Genomic DNA, 13,343 nt, shown 5'->3' with positions numbered 1-13,343 from the left:
CAAAGATAATTGGGACTTGGGAGCCACTGTCAAGACAGTTTATCACAAACATGGGCATTCACTTTTAATTCCACGACGCTCGCTGGGCTAACCAAACCCTGACAGAAGTTAGAAGACTTTTCCCCGACAGCACTAGTGACTTTGGGTGCGGCGGACTTCGTGGAAGTTTGGTCGTGTTTGGACACTTTTAGAGCTTCAATCGGTTTCTGAATGACTTCGCTCTGATTTTCTTCATCGTGGCATTTTGTTGTGAAATGTCCATTCCTCCACACCTGGAGCAAAACTTCCTGCTGCCTGCCCGTACTTGACGCGGTGAGGCATTAAGATTCACTTCTTCAGCGCGAACCTCACCGAGAAGCTGGAGGACAGTTGGGGGCGGAGCCTCTCTCCCTGAGACGGAGCTGCATCAGCATCAAATCAGAAGAAACTGCCCCTCCCAACAACGGCCCCCCACCCCACCACCCACCCCCACCCCCGCTCTAACCCTGGATGAAGCATCGGTTTGCACTCACACCTTCATAATAAGGTATTTATTAAATTCTTCTTTCCCTCGTGAACGACTTTATTTTACCTACGAACTCAAAGCAACAGGGTATATTGATTTAAAGAACTTTATTAGGCCGGCCTGGCCGAGCATTTTATGTTTGTTTATTGGTGAAAATGATTGTTTCTGTTTTTGATCAAGTCAGACATTAGTTGTTCACTTTCAATATGATTTCTGTGGTATTGTTTGACGTAAATGGATTTTTCAAGGGTTCAAAGTCCACAAACATAATAATCACATATAGTTAAAATCCATTGCTGCTGTTGTTTCATTGTGTTTTCAGTTATCATTTCATTAACCTAAACTAATATTGTTCTGGTAATTTTACCGAGTTGCTCTTCTAAAATAAGACCAAAGAGCTCAGGCTTTTTTCTCTTCACTGAGGTGATGGACGGGTTTCAATGAGTTGATTTATATTGTTCATAAACCAACAAACCAACCGAGAGCCATGAAAACATGAAAACATAAAGTCTGCTGCAGTGTGTGTGTGTGTGTGTGTGTGTGTGTGTGTGTGTGTGTGTGTGTGTGTAAGATCACACATGATGTAGGGAACATATATTGACTGCGTGCGTCATCCAGACTGCAGTATATTCTGAGCCCACATGTGAGGCCGCGCCATTAAAGTCGCATGGCGGCGTGGGACACACACACACACACACACACACACACACACACACACACACACACACACACACACACACACACACACACACACACACACACACACACACACACACACACACACACACACACACACACACACACACACACACACACACAGATATAAAGTGTAGCCGGAGCTGATGGAGCGCACGCCCCGCTGCCACGGCCCTCCCATGGTGCTTTGCGGTGTGATTGATGGGGGCTGCAGCTCGGTTCGAGCCAGATGTTCCTGCCGTCATGCAAACCAGCCGTTTCCATTCAGGTGAACCTGCAGCGGGACGCGACGCGCTCTCCGTGCAGCGCAACGCGCCGACACCAGAGCGGATCACATCTCAACCCCTCAGCACGAAGAGCAGCCACGTCAACACACAACTGATCACACTGCGGAGGACAGAGTGTGAAACAGGAAAGAAAAAGACCACTGACTGTATCAAATTCACTAAACTTTTACAGTAAAGTAAACCTGGGAACCGATACCCGGTACATGGGAATCGATACCCGGTACATGGGATTCGATACCCGGTACATGGGATTCGATACCCGGTACATGGGAACCGATACCCGGTACATGGGAATCGATACCCGGTACATGGGAATCGATACCCGGAACCTGGGAATCGATACCCGGAACCTGGGAATCGATACCCGGTACATGGGAATCGATACCCGGTACATGGGATTCGATACCCGGTACATGGGAACCGATACCCGGTACATGGGAATCGATACCCGGAACCTGGGAATCGATACCCGGTACATGGGAATCGATACCCGGTACATGGGATTCGATACCCGGTACATGGGAATCGATACCCGGTACATGGGAACCGATACCCGGTACATGGGAATCGATACCCGGAACCTGGGAATCGATACCCGGTACATGGGAATCGATACTCGGTACATGGGATTCGATACCCGGTACATGGGAATCGATACCCGGTACATGGGATTCGATACCCGGTACATGGGAATCGATACCCGGTACATGGGAATCGATACCGGTACTCAACAGTACCAACTTTCAGTACTTCTGTGTGTTTATGTGGTAATGAATGTTAATGTGTTTAATAATGAAATCTCATAAAAATTCTCTCCAAAACTTTAACAAATATATCAAAACATCCAACTGCTTGTATTGTAACGTCGCAGTTGTTTCACAACTTTCTGCAGCGTTTTTTTTCTTAATAAGCTCAAAGTAAAGCGAAGCTCCATGTCCTCCTGCTCCTTTCCCCTCTGGAAACATGGTGAGACGAGGCTCCATGGAGCCTGGAGAAACATCCAGTACCCAACCAGGAGCTTCCTCACATACCAGGTATTCTTCATTAGAAATATTCTTCCTCACATTACAAGTATTAGAAGTATTCCTCCTCACATTACAAGTATTCCTCCTCACATTAGAAGTATTTTTCCTCACATTAGAAGTACTCTTCCTCACATTAGAGGTATTTCCGGCACCTGCCCCACACTTCACATCACAAATACTGCAGCGAGCGTATTCTGCATGTCATTTTGAAAAGTGGAGTTGTACTTTTGAGTACTTCCCCTCCGTTCACTGCTGCAGCTCCTGACGTCACTACGCTGATGTTCTGCGATGATGCGTTCAGTCCGGCTGGGAAACTCTCCTACTCTTCCTCTCCCTCAGTCACATTGATGCGATCAGGTTCTGAAATATGGTACCGTTTGATTTTACGTGAATTGGTACTCAGTAGTACCGACAGAATTTGGTCGGTGCATATAAAAGTACTCATACCTAATTATAGTGTTGAGTGTAGTCACACCATCGTGCCTGGAGAAGCCCTCTTCTCTTGCACTCCTTTCATCAACCAGGCAACTTGTTTCAACAACCAGGCAACTTATTTCATCAACCAGGCAACCCGATTCATCAACCAGGCAACTTGTTTCATCAACTAGGCAACCCGATTCATCAACCAGGCAACTTGTTTCATCAACCAGGCAACCCGATTCATCAACCAGGCAACTTGTTTCATCAACCAGGCAACCCGATTCATCAACCAGGCAACTTGTTTCATCAACCAGGCAACCCGATTCATCAACCAGGCAACTTCCTTTCATCAACCAGGCAACTTGTTTCAACAACCAGGCAACTTATTTCATCAACCAGGCAACCCGATTCATCAACCAGGCAACTTGTTTCAACAACCAGGCAACTTATTTCATCAACCAGGCAACCCGATTCATCAACCAGGCAACTTGTTTCATCAACTAGGCAACCCGATTCATCAACCAGGCAACTTGTTTCATCAACCAGGCAACCCGATTCATCAACCAGGCAACTTGTTTCATCAACTAGGCAACCCGATTCATCAACCAGGCAACTTGTTTCATCAACCAGGCAACTTGTTTCATCAGCAGCAGAACCAGCCGACATGACGCAGCAGGAAAAGAAGGCGGAGGAACTTACTCATGGTGAGAATCCGGGGCTGGGGGGCGGGGAGAGGCCCGGGGGGGGCGGGGCTTCGGACCGGTGAGGCTATTCTCCACTGGGTGTCTCCTCGAGGCACTCATGACCTGACGGCAAGAACAAAACACATTTATAATCACTTCTCACCTTTCAGGATGCGTCACAAACACAGGAAGAACAAGCAAACTCCTAACAAACTCCCCACAGGAAGAACATGCAAACTCCTAACAAACTCCCCACAGGAAGAACATGCAAACTCCTAACAAACTCCCCACAGGAAGAACAAGCAAACTCCTAACAAACTCCCCACAGGAAGAACATGCAAACTCCCCACAGGAAGAACAAGCAAACTCCCCACAGGAAGAACATGCAAACTCCCCACAGACAGGCTCACCAGCCGGGACTCGAACCGGGAGTGGTGAGGCAGCAGTGCTATCCACTACACCGCAGTGCAACGCAGTACTTCAGCTAAACTTTGAAGCATCGTTTACTCCGAATCAACCAGACGAGTCAAACGTTGGTTCCAGAGACTGAAGAGTTCCGTCAGAGGCTGGTACCACAGCGTCTTTCAAGTGAAAGAGTCCGGATTAAAAACAAAACATCCACCAATTCCACCAACAAGAACCAGGTTCTAGTTCAGGGCCGGTACCAGGACCAGTTCCTAAATGAGCACCACCAAAGAGCCGGTTCTTTTTCCACCGTTAACGGAGCCAGTGAGAGCCACGTCACTGCGTCACTCCAAAACGTGATACGTCACTGATTTCACTGATTTCACACTGACAGTGCTCAGACAGGAACCAGGAGACGGACTGTAACAGTGGTTTAGTCCGGGTCACTCCATCTAGTCTGACCTGAACCTCTCTATTGGTGTTTTTTCACGTTCATCTTGCTTTAGTCCAGAGCTCCAGAGTGGACATAGAGGGGAAAAATAACGGGTGAATGAGTTTGGGTCTTATTTTTCACCATTCCAACATTCCATAGTGACTTTCTGCTCCTTTCACTTTATTTCTGGACGTGTCTGAATCAAAAGCTTCAACATGGAGTAACGGAGGTGTAGAATGATAGAACGCTGCTCTACAGCCGTTTCCATGGTAACCTAGGTAAACACTCTGATTAAAGCTCTCTTTCACATGAAGCCGTTAAAAGGCTCATTTTATGTCTAAAAACTCCAAGCTTTCATTTACAGTAGTTTGTAGTTTGTTTAGTAGTTCCTGAGGAACCAGAAGTCTTTCTTCATTATAAAGAAGTTCTGTGGGTTAGAAAATAATATTGGAGCGTCTCGGAGCGGAGCGGAGCGCCCCCTGCAGCCTCACACTGCCTTGCTCAGCGGCTGCAGCTCCTCAGCCGGCGGTCAGAACGTGAAACAAGACCTGGACGTGACGTTAGTTATAATAATGTCACCATGAAAAGTGTGAAAACAAAAACCCAAAGGAAAACTGCTTCTAAATTATATCTGACGTAGCTGACTGACAGGAGGAGCTCTGCAGCTCGAGAGCCGCGGCTCCGCCAACGCGGATTAAATAATCCCGTTCCCTCGTATTATTAACTTCAGGGAACGACTTATTATATCGTTCCCAGGCGTTATTTTGATTTTTTTCTCTATAACCACTCTGGGGCTCCGTGTTCGCTGTAATTTTCAGAAAGCCGGTTCAGCGTCTCTTCCTCCTTGTAGGTAGTGATACCTCCAGAGATACCTCCAGTGATAACTCCAGAGATACCTCCAGAGATACCTCCAGAGATACCTCCAGTGATAACTCCAGAGATACCTCCAGAGATACCTCCAGAGATACCTCCAGAGATACCTCCAGAGATAACTCCAGAGATACCTCCAGAGATACCTCCAGAGATAACTCCAGAGATAACTCCAGAGATACCTCCAGAGATAACTCCAGAGATACCTCCAGAGATAACTCCGCCCCCAGCTGATGACACGTCGGGCCCCAGTCTGGCTCCTCTCTGGTCCAGCAATGAAGAGGGGCCAGCGTAGCAGCAGTTTAGCCCCTGTTTGGCCGGGGCTTTGGCAGTGGAAAGACAAAGACCTGGTGCTAAGTCTGGCCCTGGACCAGAACTAGAACCTGGTTCTGTCTGGTGGGAAAGCTTGTTGAGACAAAGGTAAACTACCCAGAGGCGACGGGTCATCAGGACCAGGGGGGCTGAGCACCACCTGGTGTCACCAGAAAGGACTGCATGCAAAGTATGTTATTAATTCTTTAAGATTATCTACAATATTTTAATGTGTGTGAATAAAACGTTTTCCTGCATAATTAGTGTGAGAGGATTTTATTTCCTGGTTACTGATCTGCTGCTTCAGCCTGTTTCCCACTGAACCACACCGCTCGCCCCTCTCTCACCATGCAGTGTCGCTCGCACCTCTCTCACCATGCAGTGTCGCTCGCCCCTCTCTCACCATGCAGTGTCGCTCGCATCTCTCTCACCATGCAGTGTCGCTCGCCCCTCTCTCACCATGCAGTGTCGCTCGCCCCTCTCTCACCGTGCAGTGTAGCTCATCCCTCTCTCACCGTGCAGTGTCGCTCACCCCTCTCTCACCATGCAGTGTCACTCGCCCCTCTCTCACCATGCAGTGTAGCTCATCCCTCTCTCACCATGCAGTGTCACTCGCCCCTCTCTCACCATGCAGTGTAGCTCACCCCTCTCTCACCATGCAGTGTAGCTCACCCCTCTCTCACCATGCAGTGTAGCTCATCCCTCTCTCACCATGCAGTGTCACTCGCCCCTCTCTCACCGTGCAGTGTAGCTCGCTTCTCTCTCACCGTGCAGTGTCGCTCGCCCCTCTCTCACCGTGCAGTGTAGCTCATCCCTCTCTCACCATGCAGTGTCGCTCGCCCCTCTCTCACCGTGCAGTGTAGCTCATCCCTCTCTCACCGTGCAGTGTCGCTCGCCCCTCTCTGACCGTGCAGTGTAGCTCGCCCCTCTCTCACCATGCAGTGTCGCTCACCCCTCTCTCACCGTGCAGTGTAGCTCACCCCTCTCTCACCATGCAGTGTAGCTCACCCCTCTCTCACCATGCAGTGTGTATTGCATGCAGTAAAGTGTTCATGCTCAGGTTGTGGCTCCGTTCATTCATTCATTCATATCAGGTGGTTTTGATGCCCACTGGGGCTTGAAGCTCCGCCCACTAACGTCATTCAGAAGGTCAGAGCTGATTGGCCGGCGCTGATTGAGGCGGGGCGTCACAGAACCGGAGAGAACAAACAGTTAAGAATCAATGAGGTCCATTAGTTACTTGAGTAACTAAGCGGTAACTGGTGGTAAACTGAGACTTTCTCAGTATCACATAGTAACGTAACTTTGCTGGTGGTCTAGTGGTCGAATTCTCATCTTAGAAACAGGTTAGATTCCCTACTCTGCCCTTTTTATTAATTTTTTTTTTTTTTTAATTATTTATTTATTTATTTATTTATTTATCAGCTATTTCCGGTGCTCAACCTTATCAAGGGATCAGTATTTTTATGGTTTTCATAATGTTGTGGCTAAAGAGTTGTGTTTGCACTTTACTTTGGCGTTCAGTAGAGTCTCTAGACCTGAACACAGAAACGCCACTGGACGAAGCTCAACAAAACACCATCGATATCGTAAAGGAAGTCTTCTAACCTCCGTCAGGCTGAAGACAACAACTCTCACAAAATGACTTTTTTCAGACGGTGGATCAGACTTCATACACAAGAGTGAATTATCGTTCAGCGACAGTGAACACGTGAGATCTGGTGCTGCTCAGACCTTCCAGTGGATTGTGCGGCAGAAGTTCGTTGAGTGACACGACAACGACGGCGACGCAAAACAACAATAACCACAAAGAAACGGGGTAAACAGAAGCTTTCAGGGTGAACGTGGCGAACACACGTGGTTTATATCCGCTTCACACACAGGAAGAATTAATGAGCGACGAAGGTGATCAACGTTTCCTCTGTGGTGGAAACGGGAGCTTCAGTCCGACCGTCCCACTGCTCCGGCGTCAAATAACAGTAATCTGGTGAAGCGGGGGCTGTGATATAGAGAGCCACACCCCCCCACCACCACACACACACACACACACACACACACACACACACACACACACACACACACACACACACACACACACACACACACACACTGCAGATGGAGGATCCACTACCTCAGAGAGCAGAAGCAGCTCAGGTCAGCAGAAATGACAGACGAGCAGCCGAGCGGCAAAGTGAGCCGAGATTTATCCTCCTGAAGACAGAGCGAGCGGCTACCGCTACTGTTACCGCTACCACTACCGCTACTGTTACCGCTACCACTACCGCTACTGTTACCGCTACCACTACCGCTACTGTTACCGTTACCGTTACCACTACCGTTACCGCTACCACTACCGCTACTGTTACCGCTACCACTACCGCTACTGTTACCGCTACCACTACCGTTACCGCTACCGCTACCACTACCACTACTGTTACCGCTACCACTACCGCTACTGTTACCGCTACCACTACCGCTACTGTTACCGCTACCACTACCACTACTGTTACCGCTACCACTACCGTTACCGCTACCGCTACTGTTACCGCTACCACTACCGTTACCGCTACAACTACCGCTACTGTTACCGTTACCGCTACTGTTACCGCTACCACTACCCCTACTGTTACCGCTACCACTACCGCTACTGTTACCGCTACCACTACCACTACTGTTACCGCTACCACTACCACTACTGTTACCGCTACCACTACCACTACCACTACCGCTACTGTTACCGCTACCACTACAGTTACCGCTACCACTACTGTTACCGCTACCACTACCGTTACCGCTACAACTACCGCTACTGTTACCGCTACTGTTACCGCTACCACTACCGCTACCACTACCGCTACTGTTACCGTTACCACTACCGTTACCGCTACAACTACCGCTACTGTTACCGTTACCGCTACTGTTACCGCTACCACTACCGCTACTGTTACCGTTACCGCTACTGTTACCGCTACCACTACCACTACTGTTACCGCTACCACTACCGCTACTGTTACCGCTACCACTACAGCTACCGTTACCGCTACTACTACCGCTACCGTTACCGCTACCAGTACCGCCACCACTACCGCTACCATTACCGTTACCGCTACCGTAACGGTAGCAGACCCTAACCCTAACCCTAGCGTTACCGTTACCGCTAACGTAACGGTAGTAGACCCTAACCCTAACCCTAACCCTAGCATTACCGTTACTACTACAGCTGCTGATACCGTTAACCCTAACCCTAACCCTCGGACCGTTAATCACGTTTTTTTAGCATTAGTATTAGTATTAGCATTAGCCTACATTGACAATAGCTATGTTTAGCGATAGCATTAGCCTCCATCCACAGCAGCATTGTTTAGTATTAGCAGTAGCCTACGTTGACTATAGCTGTGATTAGCATGAGCAGCCTCAGGTAACCTTAAGCTATCTTTGATAAAAGCAGTGATTCTCTTCGTTGTTTATCTCTGTTGTTTATCTCTGTTGTTTATCTCTGTTGTTTATCTCTGTTGTTTATCTCTGTTGTTTATCTCTGTTGTTTATCCTTCTTTAGGCCATGAATCCATTTGTTTTTGAAGATTAGAGGTTACAGAGCAACATGGTTCCATATAACGCAGCCTTGAAAAGTCTATCTGTTTTTACACACACGCACACACACACACACACACACGCGCACACACGCACACACGCACACACACACACACACACACACACACACAGAGTCGAGGAATAAAGACGCAGCAGCAAGCCGGCGACTCACCAGAGGCCGCTCGACCCGTTGCTATGATACAGACACCTGACGGATAAACTGAAACACACACACACACACACACACACACACACACACACACACACACACACACACACACACACACACACACACACACACACACACACACACACACACACACACACACACACACACACACACACACACACACCGTTTCCTCTCTGGTTCCGTAGAAAAGGAGCAGCAGCCATGATAAAGGCGAATCAGCTGATCAGACTGGATGTTGACCAATAATGTAACGATCAGCTGAACTTCATCTCAGCTGGAGGAGAAACAACCTTCATGAAGCTTTTCACACAAAAGCAACAAAGATTTTTCATGTTTTCTGGGGTTTTTCAGTTAAACTGATGACATTTTCTGTAAAATAAAAGAGAAAAATGACAAATAAAGTAACTGGAGCCGCTGGAACCAAACAGACCCTGATGGTCCAAACAGAGCCTGATGGTCCAAACAGACCCTCTGATGGTCCAAACAGACCCTGATGGTCCAAACAGATCCTGATGGTCCAAACAGATCCTGATGGTCCAAACAGACCCTCTGACGGTCCAAACAGACCCTCTGACGGTCCAAACAGACCCTCTGGTGGTCCAAACAGACCCTTTGATGGTCCAAGCAGACCCTCTGATGGTCTACTACAGCATCAAATCTGGAACGTTAAACCTCACTGAGTTTAATCTAGAATCATATTGTATTGCTTCTGGATGGGAAAGTGTTCAGAGGTTCAGATCCCAGGACTTCCACGCCACTAAACACACCGATCGGCTTCGACACCAGAACTTTAGGAGGCTTTAGGAGGAGGAGGAGGAGGAGACCGGGTCAGGAGACAGGAGGAGACTGAAGGAGGAGCAGCAGGAGGAGGAGGGTTCAGGGTTTTGTGTGTGTGTGTGTGTGTGTGTGTGTGTGTGTGTGTGTGTGTGTGTGTGTGTGTGTGTGTGTGTGTGTGTGTGTGTGTGTGTGTGTGTGTGTGTGTGTGTGTGTGTGTGTGTGTGTGCGTGTGTGTGTGTGTGTGTGTGTGTGTTGTCAGTACTGAAACTAACAACACTCATGGACCAACATGAAACCGACACAGATTTCAGTGTTTCTGCCGTTTCTGTTTAAACGGACATCGTTTCCACAATGTTGCTCTTCTGACACGAAAACTCAGAAATAATGCGTTTTCACGTTTTAGGTCCCCCTTGTAAACGAGATGTAGCATCTCAAGGGGCTTTCCTTACAATAAATTCACTTGGAACGTTGTCATGGAAACAGCGACAGGAATATTTGAAATAGTTTTACCTAAATAAAGTATAAAACTGAACATGAACATGTTTTAGACTTTCTTCTGTCTTGTTTGGTTTCTAAGATTGCCTGAAGCTGCTATGACTTTTATTTTGTAGGAGGCTACCGGAAGTCCCTCTGTGAGTCTACGTGAGCTCCACGGTGGTGGTGGTGGTGCGGGGGGGGGGGAGGCCTCGGTGAATACAAATAAGCACAAAGTTTCCAATAAGAAAAAGCTCCTACCGTCCGCGCGCAGCTGCGAGCGCGTGCGTCGTGTGGCGCAGACGCACGCGGAGGAAGCCGCCGCGTAGTTTCACTTTGTAATGAAACAGTAGAAGAAGAAGAAGCGGGACTCGGTCCGCCGTCATTCAGCCCCGCAACAACAACACCGCAGATCCGCTGACTGGAGCTTCTCAGCGGATCAACTTCCCTGCAACGTCCCGCCGAGCGGAGCCGCACCGGGCGGGAGTGGAGGAGTGGTGGGGGGTAGGGGGTGGGGTGGTGGAGGAGGTGGAGGAGGAGGAAGAGGAGGAGGGCTCACCTTCACCGAAACTCCGCCGGACCCGTCCTGCTCGGTCACACCGGCTCATCCCGGCCCGGAGCGCAGCGGAGAGCGTCCATAGTCCCGCACCAGGAAGTCCGGCAGCAGGCGGCGGGGGGGGGGGGGGGGGGGGGAGGAGGAGGAGGAAGAGGAGGGGGGGGGGGTAAACAGGCAGCAGGCGGTTTGACAGCAGCTCCTCCAGCAGGACGCAGGTGAAGCGCCGCCCGCGGATGACCGCACCTGCAGCCCTGAACCTCCCAGAGCAGGGCAACCCCCCCCCCCCCACCCCCACCCCCAGAAAAATCTCTATATTAAAAGTCTTTATTAAGGAAAAGCCCCCGGTTATTTAAAAAAAACAACAATAGATACGATCAAATAAATCCTCTAAATTGATGAAATCTCTCCTGAATGTCTGTTTTATATATTTTATACACTCAGGAGCTGTACAGGGTTTACTCAGCTGATGTTACACTGACACCTGCTGGTCAAGAAGTGAAATTACACCAAATCAGCGCTCATCACACAGAGTTTCTGATTCTAGAAACGTTTCCATGTTTTGGATGAAACCAGCTGTTTTTCCCTTTTCCGACCAGTGAAGTTTCTTACTATAAACTGTTTTAGTTTTCTTAGTAAAAATACTCGAGTACAGCTGTTACGAGATAAACTATGCGAAGCTAACGAAGTCTGGCTACAGAGTATTACAAAGTAGTTACTACAAGTATAAGTACAGTTACTTTGCAATTATTCAGTTACAAGTAAAGGATTAGTTACTTGTGAATCATCGCTTCAAGGTGTAGAAAATTTAGATTTAAAGAACTTTTTCATGCTAAAACTAAAGATTAAGGTCAAAGGTGACTTTATAGAACTCTCTGGTCAGGGGTGGAGTCATCTCCAGAGATGGAGCTGGAACTCTCTGGTCAGGTGATGGAGTCATCTCCAGAGATGGAGCTGGAGCTCTCTGATCAGGGGTGGAGTCATCTCCAGAGATGGAGCTGGAACTCTCTGGTCAGGTGATGGAGTCATCTCCAGAGATGGAGCTGGAGCTCTCTGATCAGGGGTGGAGTCATCTCCAGAGATGGAGCTGGAACTCTCTGGTCAGAGGGTGGAGTCATCTCCAGAGATGGAGCTGGAGCTCTCTGGTCAGAGGGTGGAGTCATCTCCAGAGATGGAGCTGGAGCTCTCTGGTCATGGGGTGGAGTCGTCTCCAGAGATGGAGCTGGACCTCTCTGGTCAGAGGTGGAGTCATCTCCAGAGATGGAGCTGGAACTCTCTGGTCAGAGGGTGGAGTCATCTCCAGAGATGGAGCTGGAGCTCTCTGGTCAGAGGGTGGAGTCATCTCCAGAGATGGAGCTGGAGCTCTCTGGTCATGGGGTGGAGTCGTCTCCAGAGATGGAGCTGGACCTCTCTGGTCAGAGGGTGGAGTTGTCTCCAGAGATGGAGCTGGAGCTCTCTGGTCAGAGGGTGGAGTCATCTCCAGAGATGGAGCTGGACCTCTCTGGTCAGAGGGTGGAGTCATCTTTTCGTACTAGTTCAATCGTTTGTCCCTGGATGAGCTCAGGTGTATGTGTGTTTCTCCTGAAGTCAGTGTCCATGTCCTCGGTCTTCGACATATTGAGCTGGAGGTGTGCGTCTTCGCACCACCTGACAAAGTTGTCAATGACAGGGACATGACTGTTTTCATTTCGGCATATTTTAGAATAAATCGGTCTTTAAAAGTGCTCTGACACATATTAGTGTAAAGAATAAAATAACACTGGTGAGAGCACACCCCCTAGTGGTGAGCCTGTGGAGGAGCACAGTTCATCAGAGAGACACACATTGTCTCTCAAAGTCTGTCCTGTTTGTTAAAAAGTTTAGAATCCAGCCCACAAGATTCTTGTTCAGGTTAAAATGTGAGTGAGCGTAGCAGAGTGAGCGTAGCAGAGTGAGCGTAGCAGAGTGAACGTAGCAGAGTGAGCGTAGCAGAGTGAGCGTAGCAGAGTGAGCGTAGCGTCCTCCACTCCTCTGGAGTTTCTCGATTGCACTCTCAGTATTGACCAAAGTTTCAGGCCACGTCAGCTTTTCAAAGATCTTTATGATGATTGACGTCCGGGCCGCCGGTCTGAAGTCACTGAGA

Source organism: Lipophrys pholis (genome assembly GCF_963383615.2).
Source record: "Lipophrys pholis genome assembly, chromosome: 22".
In the NCBI taxonomy this organism is placed as follows: Eukaryota; Metazoa; Chordata; class Actinopteri; order Blenniiformes; family Blenniidae; genus Lipophrys; species Lipophrys pholis.
Note: the sequence above shows the minus strand (reverse complement) of the source record.